We start from the raw sequence: 15,663 nt of genomic DNA, 5'->3' as shown, positions 1-15,663 counted from the left end.
CAAATTGTGTTCCACCACATGTCAAATGTGCTCTGTTGGACTGAGATCTGGTGACTGTGGAAGCCATTTGATTTGGCCAGACAACATTTTTCCCATCTTCTACTGACCAGTTTTGGTGACTCAGTGCAAACTGTATCCTCAGTTTTCTGTTCTTACCTGACAGGAGGGAAACCCAGCATGGTGTTCTGCTGATGTAGCCCATCTGATACAAGAAGGACCAAATCATTGTTTGTTCAGAGATGGTTTTCTGCAAGAGTTTATATCTGATTTACTGCTGTCTTCCTGTCAAATTATACTGGGGATACTGTCCATGATTTAATAAGCCAGTAATCACCATAAACAAAGCAGTACATAATTACTTATTTACTGCTTTGTAGCATTAAATAAGTAAAGTAACAACAAATGTAAAAAAAGAAAGTGACAGAGTACACAGTACTATATTTGTCATTGTAAGATTTTACTATACAGAATACCAATGCTACTTATTAAAACACAAAGTTCACTTTGATTTTTAAAAATTATTAAATGGCAGTAACAGACATACCTTTGTGAAATAAATAAATAAATCGATTATTGTTATCAAATGACACGTTTGTGATTACACTATATAAGCTAAAGTGTAGCCAACTTAACTTAAATGTCTTTAATCAAATGACAGTTTATTTTTCCCCAAATTTTATTAACAATATAGAAAACATACAGGGGCCGATCAGCAGTCAAAAGCAACAAAAGGAGCAACAACACAAGCTGAAGTATAAAAATATTCCAATGCCAGCTAGATAAAAACAAAGGAAATGCAACAAAATAAAAAACGGTGCTGTTTATTTTACCATTACTGTATTTTAGAAGCAAATATAGTGCCTTGTACTCTATAACATTTCTTTTTGTATTTTACTCATTTTAAAGATTGACTGAAAGGCATTAAGTCATTTTTGCAATAATTCCAAATAGGCTTAGTTTACAAATACCTACATTTATCAATGAAAACTTTACTGAGAAAATTAAATTACTAATCAAAAAGTCCAACTTTCAGTCCTTAATACACATTTTTAAATTCACTTTCCTTTAATGTTAGTGGGGCCAGCACTCCAAAAAAACTCCACTGACAAAAAACAAATACACAATCCAAAAAACCAAAACCACAAACACCAAAACAAACCGGTGGTTGTATAAATCATGTTAAAAAATTTTTAAATGTGACTTTATTTCAATAGCCTGTTGTTTCAGAAAACCTATTAGCATGATTTGGAACATACTCTCTCACTAACATTTCATATAGATTAAAAAAAAATCACTTTATCAGCTTTTTGATTTGCTTTCCCCCGCTGCCCGCTGCTTTCCTTCTGTGAGCATCTTCCTTTTCTTCAGCTTAGTTAGCTCCCGCCTGTCTGGTGCTCACTCTTTTGATAATTCTGCACGTGCTAATGCGGACATTAGCATCAGATAGCGAACTACGAGAGGAAGTCGGTATCGATATTTTTGTCCCACCATTACTACTTCATTTTTCTGAGCATCCCAGTGTATCCTTTCACTGAACTCATTTTTAAGTGGGTAATTGCAGTGGACTGCATTTCGATGAGAACCTTATAGTGGCCAAAAATGAGCCAAATGCACACCTGCTGATTTCACTGAAGTGCCAATTTGCTGATCGGTAGGTGGGTTTGCAGGTGAGGAGCAAGTGCTCCCAAAGACTTTGAACATGATTATAATTGCTTTGACTAAATTGGCAGGGAAAAACAACAGACCTTTGGCCACTGAACCTACAGTGTATATAACTGTCCTGTTTGTTTAGCCTATGTCATTTAACTGATTTGTTTATAGCAGCACGTAGCATACGTGAACCCAAGGTGACCTGTGCTTTGCTCCCCATAATGATAGATAATTAAATTATGATTATCCTCTTTCAATGAGGCATGTTCTTGAGGATGGAGAATAGCATTATAAAAAGAAAAAGAAAAATGCTCAGAGCACATTGGTCTTGGAAGACTGCTAATGGTTCTTTGTGCAATTATCTCTGACCAAAGAGTCTCGATTAAATGTTGTAATTTTCCATAAAAGCACATGTAGTGGGCATAAAAGGCCAGTTTGAAAAGAAAAACGAAAAATGAATGGAGAGAAGAATGTGAAATTATCCACTTTAAAATCTAATGGCATTTTCCTTTTCAGCTATGTCTGATTAAACCTTCGCTTCAAGATGTGGAAGACGTGTGTCTGTATGTGTGGTGTTTGCGTCCGTGAGCGCTCGTGTTTGAGCGGCGCCCGCGTTTGTGTGCCTGAAAATTGTACACGCCCGCATATATACAGGTTTTTGTGTGCTGCAGCAAAAAATCCACACGGGAGTAATTCAAAATAGGAACTATGTACCATGCTATGGTTGTTCTTCTGTTATTTTCCCTCTAATAAAGCGCAGTACACAGGACACTCGCCTCAGCTTTTAGCATCAGCCCATGAAGTAGAGAGGAGATGGTGAGTGTGCATCTGAGTGTTTTTATACACTTTTTTTTGGCCTCGCTACGAGGAGACACAGTGCTTATTTAAGATCATTTTTTCATCCCTTTGGGCTTTTTACAGCTCAAAATGGATGGTCACTATTTTTCCTGCTTTTGTCCACATCTCTTTCTCCAGGTGAAACAGCACAGATATTTTGCTCTTAACTGCATGCTCTCGGCACAATCAACCTACCTCAGATTCAAGAAATGTGAAAACTTTAAATTGTCCTCTTTTCAGCAGACTGGGGGAAAATGATGGGGAGTAAGAAAACAAGATTCTAATGTACGGTACTGTGCAAAAGTCTTGAGCCACCCCTCATTTCTTTACACTTGGCTTCGAAAGGAGGCAGATTTTCTTTCAATGGTTTAAAATGGTCTTGGATTTCTATCAGAGTTTTTCTATGTGTGTTTGCTGCTTTTTCACTTATTTTCAGTCCAGGCCTTGTAGCCGACCATTTTTAGAATGTTTTTTTGTTTGTTTAAGCCACTCAACAACATAGACTTGGAAAATCTGGAACTCTTACCACTCACCCATGAATAATTAAAGCATGAAAAAGACACCTAACTCAAGGGATGGACTAGCGTTGTGTACATAACTGCACATAACAGATAATTTTGCAAAGAACAAAATTTTAGGCACTCTTATTACTCACAGCCTGTTACAAAAGCACATTGTTTGTTTGGATTTATTTAGCTGAATCTGTAAGAAATGCCAAAAGAAAACACAGTTTGACAGACATAAAATAGTATTTTTGCACTCTCTGATTCCCAAAGAGTTACTAAGAACTTGATGTGCAGCGTATTCTTAAAAAATATGATGAAACGGGACAAGAAGAGGACAAAAGAAGAAGTGGCAGGCCTAAAAAACTATCCACAGGAGAGGAAATCTGACAGTCATGTCCTTAAAAATTGGAAAAAACACAGTAAAGGCCCAACACAGGACCTGAGACATCCATCTGCCCCTTCAGTTGATCTACCATCCAGTTACTATTCAGTGAAGCCTCATATGAAATGGTGTCAGTGGGTATGTCGCTGTTAAGAAGCCATTCCTAAGGAGGGGAAACAGGAGAAAGGTTGAGGTATAACACGTGATGCAATGAATGAAGGTCATAAATGAAAATTTGAAGTCTTTGGTTCAAATCATCATTATTTTGTCTGGAGGAAGCCAGGAGAGAGGTACAGCAGTGAGTCTGTACATGTGTAAAACATGGTGGAGGTTCTGACATGTTTTGGTGTTGGACATCCAAAACTGATTTTGTAATGAACACGGAAAGCAAGACTGTGGCTCAGGTCGTACAACAGGTCATCTACCAATCAGAAGGTCAGTGGGTCGATCTCCAGCTCCTGTTCCAGTATGTTCATGCCATCACTGGAAGCAATGCCAGGCTGCAGAACACAAAAAATTAAATCATTGGACTGTAATATGCATTAATCAGATGTTCATTAATTGAAGGCGCTGGAATGCCGCCCACTTTAACCCCTGGTTACCTCCATCTTTACATGCAGTCCATAGTGGTACAAATATATATATATATATATATATATATATATATATATATATATATATATATATATATATATATATATATATATATATATATATATATAAATAAATCACGACTAGGGTAAGACTTTTGCACAAACTTGTTTTTTTAAGGGGGAAAGGACACCCTGTTTTTGGCACAAAAAAGTAACGGCGCTGAACAAAATGCATTTGCCATTATTATCATCATTATAATAGAAATTTTTAAAAGAGCATTTGCATTAAAGGACATGTGGATGAAAACTATAGAGCAAATTCCTTGGCTTGATAAAGCTCCTATATAATGGCACTTAGAAAAGGTTATTCGAATCTTTGGGAGCAAAGAGAAATACATTGTTTTACCATTTCCTCCAGCTTTTGTTTTTTTTGTTTTTTTTTAACTTCGACAAGTGTGTTTGGCATTTAACAAAAGCTTTTAACTTTTCGATCCAGTGTAATTTCAGAGCACAATAGGACATTTAAACACTGTAACTTTCCAATCCTTATGCACCTGAACTTTTCATGTCTTTTGTGACAGTGGATGATTTCTGCTTTTTTTTTTCTGAGAAATTACAGTGATCACAAATGCATTATGGTGGACCAGTTTGCTGCAGCCTCTTCAGTGCTGCAAAGTGTAAGCTGCCGGACTGTGTAAGAGGTGGAAGTGGAGAGATGGGCGAGGGATGTACTTTTGTGTGTCTCCTTTATGCACGGACTGCTCAACGAACCAAACCCGGTACATGCTCAGGTGCTTAAGGAGCCACCAGACCCCTAAGACTGGACTCACATGTACTGTATGCATCTCAGGCTTCATGTTTTTTTTTTTTTCATTCTGTATATATGCAGATGTTCATTACGTTTTTTTTTTTTTTTTTTTTTTTTTTTTGAACTTTTAATTGCAAAGCAGGAAAACAGCAGTCACCAGCATATACATACACAGGACAAAGATGCATCTACATGTATAGCAGGACGTGGGAGGCAGAAAGAGAAAGCCAACAGCAATATTAATAAACAATGAAAAAGGTTAACAATCGTCCCTTTGTTGCCAGGCTAAATCCCGTAAGCCCGATTTCAACCTCTGAGCAGAAGGAGTGTTCAGGTGGGCCAAAAAAGGGTCCCATATGCGATAGAAAAGGAAAGGTTTGTCCTTAAGTGCTGTAGAGAAGGCTTCCATTGGCATGATACATATCACAGACTGTAGCCACTGGTTGACAGATGGGGCCTTATCAGAAATCCACAGTACCATAATGCACTTTCGAGCGTAGTGCAGCAGTATGTGAAGGAGATCTTTGCTGCGAAAGCCGGCAGGTAGCTCATCGTTCAGTCCTAACAGGCAAGTCCTTGGACCCAGATGCAGTCGGCAATTAAATATAGTACATAGCTTGTCTATAAGTGATCTCCAAAACTGTAGAATAACAGGGCAGCTCCACAGACAATGAAAAAAGGAACCAACAGCAGACTGACATTTGTTACAGAGATTAGGCAAAGCTGGATACATTATGTGTCTCTTCTCGGGTGTAATATAAAGCCTATTTATAAGTTTAAACTGCCTTTCCCAAATAGAATTAGATGCCAAGGCTTTAAAAGGACGACAACACAACTCATCCCAAGCTTCAGCATCTATAGCGCCTACGTCTGATTCCCATTGGCCCTTGATTTTGTTAGAGTTATCCATTCTAAGATCAGAGAGAATGTTATAAATCTTTTTAGTGATACATTTTAGTTGGGTAGTTTTTACCATGAGTGATTCTATAGGAGAAAGACCAAACCCTCCATTCAAATCCTTCAATTTAGAAGTAATATAGTGCTTTACCTGAAAGTACTTCAAAAAATCCTTATTGGTCAGACCAAACTTGCTTTTCAGTTGATTAAAAGTAAGAAGAGAGTTCTCATGAACAAGATCACCCACTGTATTAATCCCTTTTTGAGACCAGTCCGCAAAACCAGCCTGAAGACCAGGTAAGAAGTCAGGGTTTTCATGAATAGGAGTAAGAAGGGAGAAACAATTATAATATCCTTCCAGGCGCCTGACTTTGCGCCAAATAACGAGCATATTCTTTAGCACCATATTATCTTGTGTTAGAACTGTGGCTTTACCTGAGGAAATATATAGCAGGTTCCGCAACGGAATGCCCTTTAAAGAAGCGGACTCAGCGCTGAGGTAAATGGAATCCGGATCGTCCATAAACCATTCTGTAAGAAATTTAAACTGTGCAGCCAAGAGGTATTGTGGGAAGGAGGGAGCGGCAAGACCGCCTTTCTGAACAGGCAAACACAGAAAACTGTATCTCAGCCTAGGTCTTTTCTTACGCCATATAAAAGAAATAATTGAACCATTTAATTTTGACAAAACCTTTTTGGACAGAGCAAGCGGTAACATCTGGAATAAATACAAGAGGCGAGGGAGGATATTCATCTTGACCAGATGAATACGACCTAAGAGAGACAGAGGGAGGCTGCACCACCTACCCAAATCGCGATTGATGGTCTGAATTAAAGGGGTGTAGTTCAGACTATACATTTCTTTTAGATTCGGTGAAATCTTTACCCCTAAATAAGTGAAACCGGAGGGAGACCAACGAAAAGGCTGAGAAATGTTTGGATCAACCTCATTTAGAACAGAGAGGGGCATAGCCTCACTTTTAGAAAAATTGATCTTGTAGCCTGAGAAGGAGCCGTATTGGGAAATTAACGCAACTAATCTAGGAATTGAGTGAGCAGGAGAATTTAGAAAAATTAAGACGTCATCTGCATAAAGTGAAATCTTATGTTGAGAATTGTTCAAACAGAGTCCTTCAATAGCAGCATCCTTCCTAATGGCTGTGGCAAGGGGTTCCATAGCCAGGGCGAATAACAAAGGGCTCAGCGGACAGCCCTGTCGACTGCCACGTTCAATACTGAAATTGTCTGACCTATAACCATTGGTAATCACTGCCGAAAGAGGGGAAGTATAAAGGATCTGGATCCATTTAACGAAGTTGTCACCTAAACCAAATTCTTGAAGTGTGAAAAGAAGAAACGGCCATTCCAGACGGTCAAAGGCCTTTTCAGCGTCAAGTGAGATGACTAGAGCCTCAGGGTTAAACAAAGATGAGTGCTGAATAATGTTAAGTAGGCGCCTCACGCTATGTGTGGAATACCGCCCTCGTATAAAACCAGTTTGATCATTCTCAACGATCGAAGGTAGTATTGGCTCAAGACGTACAGCCAGGACCTTAGCAAGTATCTTCAAATCAAGATTTAAAACAGATATAGGCCTATAGGAGGCGCATTCTTCTGGAGGTTTCCCCTTCTTCAGAATTAGCGAAATATTAGCCTCCATTAAGGAGGGGGGGGAGAGTGCCTGCCTCAAAAGAGGACAGAAGCATCTTATACAGTGGGGAAGTCAGAATCTTACTAAATTTCTTAAAGAATTCCCCCGTGAACCCGTCTGGACCCGGGGCTTTGTTATTTGGAAGCATCTGAATAACTTTCAAAATTTCACTTTGCGTTATAGGTTTACATAAATCATCCCTTTGGATTTCAGTAACTTTAGGTAAATTTAGTCCTAAGAAGAAGTGATGCATACCTTGTTCCAATGTTGGTTTAAACTGGGAGGTATATAACTGCTTATAAAAAGTTTTAAAAGTATCATTAATAATTAAATTGTCATATTTAGGTAAACCAGATGAGTCTCTAACACATGGGATATTACAACCAGCACCCTTATTATGAAGAAGATTGGCCAGATAGCGGTTAGGTTTATTAGCAAACTCATATAACCTCTGCCTCATGAAGAAAAGAGATTTCTCAGCCTTTCTTGTCAATAGTGCCTCCAAAGCTGTTTTAACCACCTGAATTTCATTCCTTAATTGCTCTGAAGGTGATTCATTATGTTTAGCTTGCAGTTCGTGCAATTCCAGTTCCAATTTCCGTTGTTCCATCTGATTTTTCCGCTTCAGGCCTGCTGAATATGATATAATCAGTCCACGGGTGTAAGCCTTCAGGGTGTCCCAAAGCAGGCCTGGAGAAACTTCAGGGGTTGCATTGACCTTTAAAAAGTCAGGCTTCATGTTTAACTTTTTCAAGAACCAGCTAATAAAACCACCATATGAAAACATCCTGATAGAGCAGGCAGGGTGCAGGTTATCTGTATCACAATGGAGGAGAAGCTGATCACCGAGGTGAGTACCACTATGGACTGCATGTAAAGATGGAGGTAACCAGGGGTTAAAGTGGGCGGCATTCCAGCGCCTTCAATTAATGAACAAGAAAATCTGATTAATGCATATTACAGTCCAATGATTTAATTTTTTGTGTTCTGCAGCCTGGCATTGCTTCCAGTGATGGCATGAAGATACTTGCACGGTAATAAGAAAATAATGACATCCCACAGCCCGCTCATTACATCCCTTTTTCCTTCTCGTCCCTGTGATGCGTTTGCAAAAAGTTGTGGTCACAGCTGTGGTTCAGCATCTGGCTAGAACTACAGAAGAGAAGAAATCGTAAAGGGAGTAATATTTTAAGTGTCAGGTAATTTCAAACAAGTCCAACTAGCAACTTGTGCACAGCTTGTCTCACAGTGTGTCTGTGAGCTAAATGTACAGCTGCTGTATTTCACAGGAAGAGAGAGGAAAAAAAGGTTTATGTCCCCTGAGACGCAGAGAAAGACCGGACAGGAGAGGAAGATGAGAGATTATTTTCAAAGGTGGGGCCTGGCTCAGCAAACAGCATTTCATAAACTGGAAATTTAAAGCTTATCTGTAATGTTCTAGTTCATTTTAGAGTTTTTAAATAAGATGTTGGATCTATACGTGATGTGTTTTTGAAAAAGAAATCCTTCAAAGCTTGGATAAAATTGCATTAAAGCAAAAGTTATATATATATATATATATGTGACTTATGTATGTATGTATGTATATATATGTATATATTGTACTATTCTTAGTTAGCGTATTGTCTGTCTTGTCTTAATGTTGGTTTAAAATGGAGCACTGTAACAAAAAATAATTTCCCCCAGGGATCAATAAAGTATTCTGATTCTGATTCTGAAGTTGTATGAAAATACTGTAATAGGCATGTTAGTGCAGGCTAAGCGGGTTCTTTTGTGGTAATGCAGCATGTTGGATTGATGGTGTTCAATGTAAGATTACAGGAAGGTTAGCAAACACAAGTTTATAATCAAGGTGATGCTGATTAGATTCACTTGCTGAATTTTAAATTTTATGCCAGTCTTATATGTCGGAAATCAGCCGTAAATCTGAAACATCTGCACAGATCTTCTTGAATTCAAGACGTCGGCTGAAAGCAGCATCACATCTTTCTACCTAATCCACCAGCACTCACAAATTAATACCACATTACACTCAATCGTAGGGTTCCCCCACCTGCCAAAATCCCACTTACACCTTTTTCATCTTGGTGTGGCAACTGAAGGCTGGATCTAACTGAGAGACTGAAAAGACACGTACACAATCAGTCATACGTCGGGTAATTCTCCTAAGCAGCTGATTTGTATGTTTACTGTCAATCGAACCAAAGCAAACATTTCAAATGATTGGTGTAAAATAAATAAATAAATGGAAAAAAGCTTTTTATTTTTTAAACAGAAGTGTTTTTCACACATTGTTTTAAAAGCAGCTCCTCATGTCCTCAAATCTCTGTGCAGAGTGCAAAGTTAGTCTGACACACAGAGGGAAAAAGTCACATTAACTGAAGTACGGCAGCTGGAATAAACTATTAGTATAATAAATAAACAGCAATTTGGAAGCTATTTTTGGTGTTTTATGGAGTGATGCTTTCTTTGGTAACTCTATATTTGTCAGACAGACAACATCCAGTAAAGAGCACAGTTATTTCCTATCTGTTGCAACAGGCTGGGAGTGTAAAGTCACACTTTTCACTCTAACATAAAGAGTGATTGAACTACACGAAGACTGCAGTGATATGTGTTGTTAATAAAAATAAATGCAATGCAACAGATACAAAAATAGAACATATAAACCGAAAAATAAAAGCACACTGCTGATTTCAACCTGGGAGCAAAATGCAATCAAATAAATTACAACCCACTCTGATACATAATGCCTCTCACCATCTACCCTCGGCCTCGTGGCTGAAGGTGTGGGTGTGTTTACAAAGAGTATTTTAGCACATGTGATAAAAGACACATTTACTGACATGAAGCTGTAAATCTGAGTGTGTTTCCTGCTGCAAGATTTTGGTTCCACACAAATTCCATCCAGCCTGCGGCGTGGGGAGGGACAGGCCAAGTGTTACTTTGATATTTAGTGGAAAATTTGTTTCCACCCACAAACACATCTCATTTAGACAATACAATAAAATAAATAAATAGAAGTGTTTAGGTTACCACAGAATTTGTCTCCACTTGTTTTTTTGTTTTGTTTTTTTATCCATCATGAACAATTTTGATCAGATACTTGGTTAAAATAAAAAATAAAAAATCATCTTTGAACGTGACTTCTTCTTTTTTTCAAAGGGGGGGGGGGGGGGGGATTAAGCTTAATTAATTTCCACATCTCTCTCAATTAATCATACATTTTCTCCAACCTTCTGTTATTTAGTTTAGCCGAAAATAACTCCTCGGCTTCGGGAAGCTGCGTTCTGGTTCTCGTGTGTAATTGGTTATGAGGAACCCTCCTGCTAAATGTTCCACATTTTCAATTTCAATTTTCTTCAACTGAGGCATAATTTTAGATGTGGGTTAGCACAGGGGGGTAAAGGAAGCATAGTGAAAATGCAGCTGGTGCTTCTTTGTCAGTATGCAGTATACGTACCAGGCTACATGCTTATGTAATGTGAAAACTTCCAATTATCCATTGATTTTTCTTGATTGTTGCATATACCAGGAAATTGCCATCTTACAATGACAGTTATAATTTCCTCAGATAGGCATGCGTCCCAGTTTTTCCATTGTGTTTGTGGGCAGAGCAGAGAAGAAGCACGAGACATCAGGGCAGTACTGATCATGAACAGGACGCAGCCAGTTCCTTCCACAGGGTCAAACTTTTCCCTCACTGAGGTTACCTGCGCAGGATGAAAAGTCAGGGACACAATTATCGTGCCATTTTCCTCCCCCTAAGAAAAAGAGACTATGCTCAAAGAAAGAGCTTTAAAAAGGTCACCTGAACTTGCCTTACTACCCTCTCACTTTCCCAATTCAGTCAGGGGCGAATGGCCTTGGTGGGGGACCGAGCGGCTGTACACATTACAGCCGCGTCTCAACGGCTAGAGCCGAAGCAGGTCTGTAATTTCTGCCATTTGAGAGTGTGAGCTGAAAAGCAGAGTGATGGCCACTTTTCTGTTATTATTCCTTTGGTGGAGTGCTAGCTGAAGGAAACAACCACGCTTTAAGAACATGTCCATCAGTCACTGGCAGTATTTGGAAATGGTATTTGTAAAAGTAACTCTGCTGTGTTGTATCGCTAGCTTTGAAAAGCATGTCCAGTTGCACATGTTATAGTATAGTATAATATCCCACCCTGCATCTGCCTCCCTGGCCTCCTGCATTATATGGGAGCAGCTGCAAAACGGCAGAGTTTGCTTTTTTAAGATCCAGTGTCGACAGGTTCTCAAGAGAGTTCTTATTACTTGGACGTGCAGCAACATAGCAGCAGTGTTAACTGGGTATTTGCATGGAATTATTCGCCTTAAAAAGCAGGATATTTATATTCAAAAGTTATGTGGAGAAAGCAACAATTTCTGATGTTAAAACAAGTCCAAACACTGATTTAACATTTAGGGCTGAATTTACCATCTACAGTTCTTCTTGAAGCACAATAAATGCTAAAAGAACAGGGACCAAATTATCATATATATAATGTCTAACTGAATATAAATAGACTGTATTACTTGTTTAGATTACCTAGCTGAGCTTACTGCAGATAATCAATGGTAAATTGTCATGCTGTACTGTAGCACACAAATCAAGGAGAATAAAACAGCATCTTACTCATTTTACTTTGTTAATTCCAGTTGTCGTATTGCAATGTTCTTATTTTTTTCAAATGATGTAATTATAAGAGAACCTTTCTGTTACTGTTTTCTATAACTTTCACTGCCTTTGACAAAATGTGAACCTTATATAATAGTACAACTTTCCAGCTATTTTCTCAAGTTCATTGTGATTTGTGTGAATTGTTTTGCCTAGTTTTTGGATTTTGCCCGTTGCCAGTCCACCTTTTGGAACTGCTCCCATTCGTTGGTGATTAACCACCGCTGAATTTGGCCCACATTGGTTTTTCTCCACCTGGCAACTGCTACATTTGCATTTTGTTTGAGTAATAAAAATCAGAGTCTAAAATTGTTCATTTACTATATGGTTAGTCTCTATATAAAACAACTGTCTTCACAAAAGGTCCCTAAGAATAAATACATAACAATAGTATGATTAGTTATCATTTGAGAGTGCAGCACTTAACATAAAAAAAGGTTATTATCAGATTTAAACAGTTTTTTTGGTTTGGTTTTTTTTTGTATCATGACATCAGGCTGTTTATATTAATGTCCCTATTTAAGAGCCTTTACATCTATTAGCCACCATCACTCTGTTTTATCTAGCTTATGGAAGTCTTTTCAGCCTCCAACTCCAATTAAAAGCAATTTATGAAATTACTATCACATCGCAGAGTGCTCCAGCTTGCCATGCTGCAGGTATTATCAGCCATGCTTATGAATTAAGAAATGAAATACAAGTTGATGTTTGTGTCAAAAGGAATAGCCTTTGCATGTCATTATTATAATAGCGCTGGCTGTCGAAGCATAAAATTGTTTACAGGCTGAGACGACAACATGAAAGGGAGGTGTGAGTGTACAAGAGTTTATTCAATAAGGACTGTAAGTGACAGACAACATAAATTGACTGAACCATTAGTGTAAAAAATAAATAAATAAAATCCAGTATTTGGACTTTTAAGCTCAGGCTCTCTTGTCGAGCTGCAGCTGCGCACGGCTGTCTTTCTTCCGCCTCCTTTTCTCGACATCATCTCACTTTCCCTCTTCTGTTTTCAGACCTGACTTCATTTTAGCAGGTAAATGAGTTCTTAGTGAGTATTAACTAAGATCAGTGGTGGTTATCTGATCAGAGACAGTCACATGGAACATAGACCTCTCCTTTTTCTCCAGCCACCTGCACTGCCTACTACAAATAACCCATGTGCCTATGTGTGTGTGTGCACAACTGTGTATGGTATACCTGCATTTGTGCATGTGACCCAATGCTCATGTAAGTATGTTTATCTATGCATCTATGCATAACTGTGTGTGTGTGTATGTGTGCGTCTCCAGGGGCTGAGGGGTCGACAGATGCTCCTTCTCAGTGAACACAATGAATTACTTATAGGCCGTTAAGCCAAACACGGCTCGCTGGCCGCTGGTTTACCCAACACTGATAGGGCCATCTGCCGTGGTGGCTCTACCTTCCCTACTGCTCTTTACAGACACGTAACAAGACGCTTATCTGGCAGGGTGGGGCCCCACAGATGATTAAAAACATCAGGACTTTTACAATTGTCTGTGTGGATTTGTGCATGTGCCTCACTATTTGTCTATGCAGGTGATTTCTGAACAATGGTTTAAAAAAAACAGAAGGGTTGGGTGGTGGGCTCAGGCTAAAATTAGGGCTAAGTCTAGATGTGAGGTGTGGAGTTAGGTTAAATGAGGCAACTGAATGAAGACTGAGACTTGCATTATGTGCCTGCACAGTTTTTTTTTTAATTCTCAGATTGTCCTGTTTCAGCGGGAAAAACAGGAGCAGAAAACATGAAACAAAGGGTAAGTATTGATACATTACAGCCTATTCATATTATTAAAGCCTGATCTTGGTGATAGACAAAGGCATACCTGGACTAAGAGCTAAAAGAGAGTTTGGATTCATAGAGCGCTTTTCTAGTCTTACCACTTTAGACTACAAGCCACCTTTAAAAATCCATTCATACTGTTCTTTATTGTTTACTCTAAACTTGGAAGCATGTCTTCATGCACATCATTGTGCCCCACTGCAAAATGACAGCGTTAACCTACCAAAGTTTAGCACGTATGCTAACATGGTGGTCGTCCTAGCTTAACGTTGTAAGCTAATTGCGTTCATTGTAATTAGCATGGAAAACAGAACAGCTAAAATTGTCATTAGTTGTATAATTATTAGTTCAACAACCCAGTACTGGAGAAAAATCATGTCACTTTTAAATATCTGTGTCTAGAAACTGAAGCACATGCAAAAGTACTTTGAACTATGAATCTTTGTGCTAGCTAGCAGGGAGCGACTCCTCAAACAGAAGCCCAAGAGAACACATTGCTACTGCTCACTCAAGCTGATTATTTTCATCATCAGTTTATGGTCTCCTTCTGGGAAACTTGTTTTCTCATAGCAAAAATAAAATAATAAAAAAAAAATGCCAGGCAGCATTAAATTGACATTTTGATTTTGTTACCCCCAAATTCCAAGTTTGGCATCTCAAACATTTAAGTTGCTGACTCAAAATTTTGTTACTTCTGAGTAAGTCAGAATTTCAAAATAACTAAAACTCTGGCTTACAGTTTGTAAACCAAAAAACATCTCAGTGGCAGAAACGAGCTTCCACACTCCTTAGTTTAAGTCTTACTAAATACATCAGTCAGAAACAATGCTAAAGCAGGGTATGTTTCTACCCACCACATACAAGTCATTGCTGTTTGGTCAGCGATCACGATTTCGGTCTGCTCTGTCCCTCATTTATCTTGTTAGGTTTCAAACCAGTAAAACAGCCAATATGCTCAGCTTGAGGATTCAAGTAATAATTAAGGAACGGTTTGTTCCCAAAGTTTGAGGATACTGATAAGTCATGGTGAATTAATTTTAATGAACAAATTCTAGGAAATGTTGGACAATATCACAGGAGACTTCCCTTAGTTTCTTGTTTCCTACTGGAAGAATTTCACTTGGTTGCAGCGATAGCAGTGATTTTTAACAGTTAATCCGTGACATTGGGTTAATAAAACACCTTTGTGGTGTTTTTGATTGGAGGACTTGTTTCTGTCAGGAAACTTACAGGAAGTAAATTTTTTTTTTACCTGAATCTGAACTGACAAACAAATGCTTGTTTAATTTTTTTTATGTTATATTTGACCCACAGTTAGTCAATCAACAATTTATATGAGTTTTGCTTTTAGTTTACATTTTCAGGAGGAGTTCATGCTGAGCGTGTGGGTGCAAATGTCTGTGTGACTGAGAGCGTAGGTGAACAATATGTACATGATAGTGTCTGTGTGTGTGTGTGTGTGTGTGTGTGTGGGAGTGTGTGATTTTTTTTTGTTGTGGTTGCCATGCTAACGGGACCCTGTGTACCCTCTAACACAGAATTATAAATTTGGGAGGTCTCCCTGAAATTATGTTTGGACCTACTTCAAGCGTACTGAACTGTAGTTAAGTGCAATCTCATATTCAGCTTTATAAATAAAGATGACAATAGAAAGCCTTCAAGCAACATGTTGAGTCCTAAAAAGCACAATGCAAAGGTCTCAAAATGCTTTTTTTTTTTTACATTTATTCGGCAAAAATAAAATTGAAAGAATCTTACCATTAAAAAAAAACAACAAAAAACTGGATACTGCCATGTGCAGGTAAAACGTTATAAATTTGTGAGATGCTTCCCCACTGAGTTCTTGAATCCAATT

This window comes from Rhamphochromis sp. 'chilingali' (genome assembly GCF_963969265.1).
Source record: "Rhamphochromis sp. 'chilingali' genome assembly, chromosome: 2".
NCBI classification, from domain to species: domain Eukaryota; kingdom Metazoa; phylum Chordata; class Actinopteri; order Cichliformes; family Cichlidae; genus Rhamphochromis; species Rhamphochromis sp. 'chilingali'.
This window is presented reverse-complemented; position numbering follows the sequence as displayed.